Source organism: Lactuca sativa, chromosome 2 (genome assembly GCF_002870075.4).
Source record: "Lactuca sativa cultivar Salinas chromosome 2, Lsat_Salinas_v11, whole genome shotgun sequence".
Lineage (NCBI taxonomy): Eukaryota > Viridiplantae > Streptophyta > Magnoliopsida > Asterales > Asteraceae > Lactuca > Lactuca sativa.
The window spans coordinates 137,193,482-137,203,443 of record NC_056624.2 but is presented as its reverse complement, the minus strand read 5'-3'; the positions used below and the strand labels follow the sequence as shown (position 1 = coordinate 137,203,443).

Sequence of the window (9,962 nt, the reverse complement as noted above, 5' to 3'; positions counted from 1 at the left end):
CGCTTGAGTAGAACACTTGATCTTTCTTGTTTCCATTTTCATCCAAATCACAATCTTTTGTGAGATGGGGCCCTCTACAATTCTCACATCCAACTCGAATAGCATGGATTGTTTGATCCATTTTTGTCATCCTTCTATCTAGGCTATCGAGCTTAGCTATTACCGCTGCCATGCTATCATTTGCCGAGTTCACTACCCCCCGACTTACTTCGTTTCTTGGATTGTGGTATTCTCTAGAATGCTTAGAGAATTCTTTAATTAATTCCTTGATTACCGGGGGCGCCTTCTTCGTGAGCGGGCCTTGTGAATCGAGCAATTGCCTTGTGGTGACATTGACTCCATCATAAAAGATGGAGACCTCTTGTTGGCTATTGAGGTCATGGTGTGGGCAATTTCTAAGAAGACCTTTGTACCTTTCCCAAGCTTCATAAAGAGATTCTCCGGGTTGTTGCTCGAAGTTGGCTATGGCTTTCTTTAGCTTGGCTATTTAGAGGGCGGGCAAAAGTGGTCTATGAACTCTTCTTTCATCTTGGCCCATGTGGTGACCGATCCAAGAGGAAGTGACTTGAGCCAATCCTTTGCAGCACCCTTGAACGTGACTGGAAGCATGCAAAGAAGTTGGGTCTCGCGTGGAACATTCGGTACATTGAAGTAGTCAGCCACATCATTTACTTCATCCAAGTGCTTGTAGGCGTCTTCGTGGTCCTTCCCATAAAAAGGAATCTCCTTGAGTTGAGCGAGAATATGGCCCTTTAGTTCGAAAGTAGCGGTTACGGGAATTGCGGGCTGCACAAGTCCCGGGCCGGTGTCATCGCGCATCCTCTTCTTCCATTCCCCCATGGGGACTTCATCGATATTAGCCATAGTGATAGCTAAATCGTCTTCAAACTCGGATTCGTGCTCGTATGTGGGTTCTTCTTCTTCCTTGGTCTCGTACTCAGTGTCTTCTTAAATCGGGTCTCCGATTTTCAAAGAGGCACTGGATGCTCCTGATTTGCTGCTCCTCTTCTTGCTGAAAATGGACTAGAGGTTTTTGAGCGGCGAGTTCTTTGAAGAAGCGGATTCTCCAACGGTTTTGCCTTTGCTCCTCCTTAGTGTGGATTCCGGGTCTTCAAGAGGAGGGACCAGAGGTGTATCAAATCTTCGGGTCATGAAACAACTGTAATCAAAACAAAAGACGCGTAAAAAGAACAAAAATAAAATAAAAAATTAAAACTGTAAACAGCGATGTACTCGCCGAGTCGGCACGAGTGCACTCGGCGAGTTCAAGGCAAAAACAGAAAAATTTTCTAGTTACTTTTAAAAACGGATTTTTATTAAAACTTATACTACTTACTAAATTACCTTTTAATTAACTTTGTGTAAGATAAATCCCACACAAAGGATCGATTAAATTAGAATTTAACGTTAATTTTAGAACCGTTCCCCGGCAACGGCGCCAAAAACTTGATGTGTGCAAAGTCACTTAGTTTTAAACCTACTTTTAATTATAAAATAAACACATAAAGGGAGTGGACCTATCAATTGTGGTATAGTTAAATAAGTAGGGTATCGAACACAGGAAACGGTAAATTAAAACTAAAAACTAATTTTATCTAAATTAATTAATAAGCAGGAGGTTTTCTCTAGTTTTACAAGACTAGAAACTTACTAATTATTACTTAATCTAGAAACTAGAAAAACAAAGAATTAACTAGATTCAATAATGGAAAGGAACTTCTGTTTAGTTCAACTCAATTGATCCTATGGTTGATTTCAAGGTAATGGTGCAATGGATTAACTCTATTGTTGGTTACCGATTCAAGTGATTAGATTCTCGTTCACTACACTAATCCTTAGCAAATAAACTAACTTAAACAGTGATCAATTGTCTAATTTAATTAAATTCACTAGATTAATTATTCAGGTTAATTTAGACTTGCAATAGTTAACTAATTTGGTCCTTTAATTAACTTCTTTTTGATGGTCATCACACAAGCTCACACATGAATTTACTCAATTTTCTTATTAATTCTAGTTTCATGTTCATTGATCCTAGACATATGACAAAGTGGTCACATAGCATATGAGGTTGATAATCAAGAGATGTTCATGCTATTCAATTACCTTCCTATTAACAGAAAATTAATTATCATTCACACACAAGGTTCTTTAGCAAGCTAAAATAGCAAAAATCACCAACATTGAATTAATCCTACCGATAATCAAACCATAGTATCAATTTTGTATCCCCAAACAGAAGTTTAAGAGTTTTAGCTCATGATTGAAGTAAATAACAGCAAACAAACAAATTGTAATTGTTTAACCATAATGAAAAACAAAAGATTAAGTAGAATGATGAAATTTGCCTCATATCTTCTTTGGAATTGGATTCTAGCTTGTATCTTTGTCCTCTAGGGTTTTTCTGACTTTTCAATCGCAGCTAACCTCTCCAGAATGGTTCCAGAATCCCCCCTTGTCGACCTGAGAAGTTATCTTTATATATGCGAAACGATTCGTCGAGTCAGGTGCTGACTCGTCGTGTCCATCTCTCAGTTCCCGTATGCGATAAGTCTCTGGGTCTTCGAGTCTTTATCTTCTCGAATATTCACTTGGACTCGCCGAGTAGTCGACCCTACTCGCTGAGTAGGTGTTGTTTTTAGTGTTTTTCTTCTTTGTTCCATTCTCAAGCTCTCAACCGCTTCTCCTGCTTCCTTTTGCTTCCGAGCTTCACTTTTGGACTGAAAATATAATTCAAACACTTTTAAGTACCTTTTGTCCATGAAATGTAATAATTTAGCTAATAAATGAATAAAAACCTATACTTAATATGAACTAAATATGCACATATCATATATCATCAAAATTAATAATTTTTAATGAATATAGATTTTATATAAAACAAATTTGAATATTTTAGAATCAGTACATTCATTCTTAAAGAATAATACTATGAATATAAATTATATTCATTTTGAAAGAATACGACAAATAATGGTTAATAATTATATTTATTCTAAAACGAATAAAATTGAGAATGATTAAAAATCAAATAAAAACATCGAGATCTAAGTAAAACACAAATACATTATGAGAGAATATTATTGTTAATCTATTCTGACAAAATATCTATTCTGAAAAAATATATTGCTAATCGATTCCGATTCTGATTCCATAAGAATAGAATTGCTACTTCTCACACGTTGACACTATGTATTCCCATCATGTTACATCCATTTTTTGTTGGCCTCAGTGGTGGGGAGCAATACATAATCCACAAAAAGAAAAATAAATCCATAAAATAAGAAGCAAAATCTTGGATGATGATATATTCCGAAGACATACTCACTACTATTATAGGAATACTTTTCTTTGCATAATTTATGTTCAATTAAGATAGAAACAAATTAATATGCTAAAAGAAAGCTCTTCAGCCAAATATACCATGCCAATGACGTAAGACTTCAAAACATGCTCTCATTGCCATTGAATTACCTTAAATATTACACAAAATTTCAAAACTGGTCCTTGTGGTTTTCGAAAATATCAAGTTTAGTCCCTAAGTTCAAAAAACCTCACGGATCGTCCCTGTGGTTTCATAACTTTTAACAGTTGGTCCTTCCGGCTAACTCTGTTACCATTTAGCCGTTAAGTTAGGGGCATTTTTTTTTCATTTATCTACACAAGGACCATTTATGAGGTTTTCAATTACTTTGTTTTTTAAAAATAAATAAATAAATAATATTTAATATGCAAGGGTCCCACCCACCCCCCTTTCTCTCAAATAAAAAAAAATAAAGAAATGAAAACACTAACCCACCACAACACCCCTTTTCTTCCTCTTGATTTTTGTCTTCTTCGTGTTTCTTCTTCCTTTTCTTTTCTTCATCCTATTTCTTTTCTTTTCTACAACATTGAGATACTTTGAGTTTAGCAAGAGATCAGAAACTAGGTTTAGTTATATGGTCTGGAATTGGTTTTGTTAATAGTGTAAGCTAGTGTCGAAACCATCATCTTCAATCTCTGAGATGGCGAGAATATTCTATACTTCTCCAAACAGGGGTCTGAAAGTAGAATTGTTGGGAGCCTTGTGTTGTATAGTTATATGCTCTCGTTGGAAAACTCCAGAGTTTTTAATCATCAAGATGCAGTGTTTAATGAGATTCAATTGCTATCCTTCAATAGGGTAAACAACAGAGGCAGTAGATTAAACTTTTGACCATTTTGCCCCTGGTGATTTCAATCGGTGAGAACAAAAAAGCAAACCATAGTCACTTAAACTGAATGTTGAGTTGCTGGGATTTCAATTTTAAAACCAACAAAACACATATTTATGGAAGAAATCAAAATTGATCTTGAAATCTAGCAAAATACAAACATTGCATTCCTAGGATTTTGATTTTATAACCATCATAACATATTTTTCATTTTGGAACCCAACAAATTGAGGGACCAGTAGGCAATGAACTTATTTGAAGAAAACGAAAGGGGTTTTGTAGATTGAATTCTTCAACGTATTTCTCATCTAAAACATCATTATCTCCCTTGTTCTCCCCCATCTCTCCCCTCCGCATCAAAAGACAAAGCCTCCGCCTGGCCTACCTGTCACATCACATCACGTCATAAGATACTCCACCACCCCGATAATCACCACCACCATCTTCGTTGGAGACAAACTCCCCGAGCGCTGGTTGTATCAAGGTGGCGTCAATATGGATACCTACGAATCTTGGAATGTGATTAGGGTTGAAGCAGCATCCATTTTTTTCTCAGAAAATCGATGGTGGAGGTATACAATTGACGAGGATAAATAAGAACAAAGGAAGGGTTCTCTGTGTCGGTGATCGATTGAATGCCAGAACGAAGCAAATGGGAGGGGCGTATGGTGGTTTGGGTTTTGAAGGGAAACAATTGAAAAGGAAGTACCTAGCAACCACGCTCTTTGGAGAGAGAGAGAGAGAGAGAGAGAGAGAGAGAGAGAGAGAGAGAGAGAGGGACAGAGAGGGGTGGGTGGGACCCTTGCATATTAAATATTATTTATTTATTTATTTTTAAAAAACAAATTAATTGAAAACCTCATAAATAGTCCATGTGTAGTGAAATGACAAAAATGCCTCTGACTTAACGGCTAAATGGTAACAGAGTTAGCCGGAAGGACCAAATGTTAAAAGTTTTGAAACCACAGGGACGATCCATGAGGTTTTTTGAACTTAGGGACTAAATTTGATATTTTCGAAAACCACAAGTACGATTTTTGAAGTTTTGTCTTAATATTATGAACATTTGATTCTTCAATCATATATTGAAAAACAAAATACACATACAAAAATAAAATTTTAAAAACATACATAGAAATAATTAGCTTAGCCTAAGACAACGTGGGTGGCTAAAAAATCATAACGATCGCATATACAAACATTTATAGTCATACAATACATCTATTCATTATGAATAAAAGTCAAACTTAAACGAATTTGGTGTGACTTTCCCATATTTTTAGTATTAAGTTATATTTTTTATTATGATGTTAAATTTGGCTATTTCACCATTAAAATTTACAAAACAAAGAAATCGGTACCATGCAACAAGCAAAATTGGATATGAATAAGATGAAGGAATCAACCGGATATGAATAGAATGAAGGTATGTTGAATGAGAATTTCAAAAAACTAGAAGAAGCAAAACAAAAATATGATATAGTAAGAAAAACCTACATTATTTTCTTTTGTGACGCTCTAATCACCTATTCTTTATTCTATACGAGGATTGATTCGTAGAAAGAACGAATGATGTGATAAGGACGATGACGGTGACACGATGGAAAGAACAGGGACGCTCGACGTTTCTAAAGAAAAGAGAAGAAGATAAATAGGGTTAAGGAGAATAATAAGACAACTATCCATAATTAAGGGGATTAATATTTTATTTAATTAATAAATATTAGCAGTTAAACTTAAGATTATTATTATATCTTTAATTATGCTTTTGAAATCATTGACCTATATTGATTCCTACATCCACAAAATAAATAGTTACAATACATGAACCTATCTCTCTTTCTCTCTTTATATATATATATATATATATATATATATATATATATATATATATATATATATATATATATATATATATATATATATATATGGGAAGGGAAGTAATATTTCTACTTAATAAATTGATTCATCTTTGAAATGTATGTTTTAATAACTTGTACGATAGTTGCAAAGGTGTTGTACCTCATGTGTATGGATCAAATTATTAAGTGAAAATATCACTTCCATAAAAAGATAAGTTTTTGAGTGTATTCACCTCGTATTATTATTTTCAAATTAAAAAACATTTTCAATCTAAAAATCGTTTAAATCAGAACACATTAAATAAAGAAGCGAAAGAATAGTCTTTATGAAAATAAAGATTTTGCTTCTGGTCATAGCAGATTCTCATATTTACTCTCTCATTCTTATATTAATAGTCCATGTTTTTTTTTGGTTTGTCCCAAAATAACAGCATACCTCTAAAAATAAATACATCATTTACCAAAATACTGTATTTATTAGTTAAACTATAATGTAATTAAATGCAATTACAATAGAACTAAATGCAACAGGAGGGTAAGACACTCGTTTCATTTAATAAAGTTAATGATAATTATTATTTTCTTAATCTGTTTGTCTTTTGTTTGTAGATAATAATTTTCGGAGGGAGTAAGTATAATTTAAGACATTTTGATCTAACAATTTTATCCTTCATAATTTTAGAGTTAAATTATTTGTATTTTATAAATTATGATTTTAGTACCTTACCATATTTTAAGGTTATGTTTTTGGTCCCTTGCACATTTTTTTGTTATTGAATTCTTTAAGACACACTTTTAAGCCTTATTTTCGTCCGTCTACTCCATACATAATTGTTTTGAACGAAACTTTATTTTGATACTTTTTTGATATCGTTTCTCTTGTTATATGTGTAGATTACATTATATATACAAATTGCAAATCAGTTATCATGTGCATTAAAGTTACATGTTTGACCCCTTACATAATTTCTTTTTATAATTTTTGTTTTTATAAATTGCAAACGAATTTTCCGTGACAATACACAGGGGTGTCAATTTATGACACGACATGACAAAAATACACGACACGAAACGAAATCGGGACGAAATCAAAATTTGTATTCGTGTTCGTGTCAAGTTTAAAAAACATGATGTCGTGTCGTATCGTGTTTATAAATCCACACGAAATTGACATGATTGAGCATGTGTTTGTCGTGTTCGTCATTTTTAGCGTGTTATATATGATTAAATGTGAATTAAATAAACTAATAATTATGTAATATTATCTTTGTCGTGTCATGTCGTGTTTTCGTATTTTAATTGGTTCGTTTCGTGTTAGTGAAAAAAGCACGACATCATGTTGTGTCGTGTTCGTAATACACAAAACCTTGTCGTGTCGTTTCGTGTCAAACAAAAACACGTCCGATTTGACAACGAGTTAAATGCTAGTTTGTAGTTATTTTGGTGATCAACCGTTTTATATATTTCCTTTTAGCCTTATCTTCTAAACATAATCATGATGTTCAAGGACGAATTTTTAATAATGTTGCTTGAAAGTATTTGAGTTAATGATTGATCCTCATCGGAATTTAACCGGAAACATATCAAAATTTAATGGTGGGAGATAATATTCTTGACGGATAGTGATTTTAATCATATCCTTCATTTCGTTTTTCTTTGTTTAGTGACAGATGTAGCATCGCGTACGTACTTTCAATAGAGTGAGATGTTGGCTTTTAAATGGTCTGTTCACTTGAACGACAATCTTTCTTCATCTGTTCCTTTGCACATTATCTACTCCGGATTCAACGAATACATACACTCTATATACGTTGCCAAAAGTTCTAGGCATCACAGTGCTAATTTCCATTAAAGACACTCTTTGTGTGTAGTATATTGGTTCTTTCTTTTGAAATGGCCAAGTTCATTCAAGAACTAAGATTTTACATTATTGTTTTAATTTAAACGGTTCATTAAATATAGGTATGGATTAGAAATTTAAAATGTACTTTTTATTGATGTTTTTGTTATGTTTTGACGATGAAAAATTTAAATATCGAAGTGTTTGGCAGCGAGCTTTTGTGAATTTCTAACTTTCAGTCTTTAACAAAATAAACTAGATTTAAACAAAAACATTCGTTTAAAAAAAATTATTAAGCGTTTTTAATTATTTTCATAATTGTCTTAAAAATATATTTATATGTTTATCTTTTTAAAACAATTGTCATTTTATATAATTTTATATATTTGAAAAGATTCTGACTATTTTTAATACACTCATATTACAAATAAAAATTAATAGCTTTTAACTAACTACTTGCTATACACTACTAAATATCAACTAGTTTTGTCAAACGCACCGTGTGTATATATATATATATATATATATATATATATATATATATATATATATATATATATATATATATGTTTAGGTTATCGTATTTTAACTAGCTATTGTGTAGATGTAGGGTTGATTGTGGACCAATCATTTTAGTTATTTTAAGAAAGTGATTAATACATATTATTGAATTAAAGATAATTGAAAAATACCATTTAATTAATTGTAAGGGTATTTTAATCCAATAACATAAATTTAAAAAAAGAAAAATTACAGATATTAGGGAATAATGAATTTTTCTTAACATTAAAAATCTGATTTTTCTTGATAATAATTATATTAATTCGGACATTCTAAAAGAATGTGTTCATGATTATCTTGAAAAAAACATTGTATTCAGACAGAATACTATTAACATATATTATCAAAATTAATAATTTTTAATGAATACAAATTTTATATGAAACAAATTTTAATATTTTAGAATTAGTAATTACATTCATTCTTAAAGAATAAAACTATGAGCATAAAGTACATTTATTCTGAAAGAATACGACTAATAATGGTTAACAATTACATTTATTCTAAAAGGGATAAAACTGAGAAGGATTAAAAATCAAATTAAAACATTGAAATCTAGGTAACACATAAATACATTCTAATAGAATATTGTTGCTAATCCAGATAGAATATATTGCTAATCCATTCTAAAAAAATATACTGCTAATTGATTCCATAAGAATACAATTGCTACTTCTCACATGTTGACACCATGTATTCCATATGATATGAAGAGCATGTTACATCCATTTTTGGTTGGCATCGGTGGTAGGGAGCAATTCATAATCTACAAAAAAAAAAAAAAAAAAAAAATCTAGAAAATAAGAAGCAAAATCTTGGATGATGATATATTCCAAAGATATACTCAACACCATTATAGGAATACTTTTCTTCGTAGAATTTATATTCAATTAGGATAGAAATGAATTAATATACTAAATAAAGATCTTCAGCCAAATATACCATGCTAATGACGTAAGACTTCAAAACATGGTCTCATTGCCATTGAACTACCTTTAATATTATAAACATTTGATTCTTCAATCATACGTTGAAAAACTAAATACCAATATAGAAACAAAAGTTTAAAAACATACATAGAAATAATTAGCTTAGCCTAAGACAACGTGGGTGGCTAAAAGATCACAGCGATCACATATACAAACGTTTATAGTCATACAGTACGTCTAATCCTTCTGAAGGAAAGTCAAATTTAACCGACTTTGGTGTGATTCTTCCATCTTTTTGGTATTAAGTTGTTATATTTTTTATTATGAAGTTTATGTGACAACAACTATTTATGTTCCAAATTTAGCTATTTCACCATTAGAATTTACAAAACAAAGAAAGCAGCACTGTGACAACCCGAAATTTATTCCGTCATTCTTAACCCCTCCTTCCGTTAAATAGTCTCGCTTTATAAATCGTCCGTTAACCTTTTGGAAGAGGTTAATTAATTTGGGACTTTTATATTGACTTTGTAAGGGTTGAGACAAATTAGAAACACCCCAATATTCCCTTGAA

General features: G+C 31.7%; 1 non-coding gene across 1 annotated transcript; it reads left to right on the top strand.

Annotated features, from left to right (window-relative positions):
- The first annotated feature begins 374 nt into the window (after positions 1 to 374).
- LOC111913018 (small nucleolar RNA R71) lies at positions 375 to 481 on the top strand. The gene has a single exon (XR_002857399.1). It is a non-coding gene; the product is annotated as a small nucleolar RNA R71 (small nucleolar RNA).
- Positions 482 to 9,962: the final 9,481 nt, after the last annotated feature.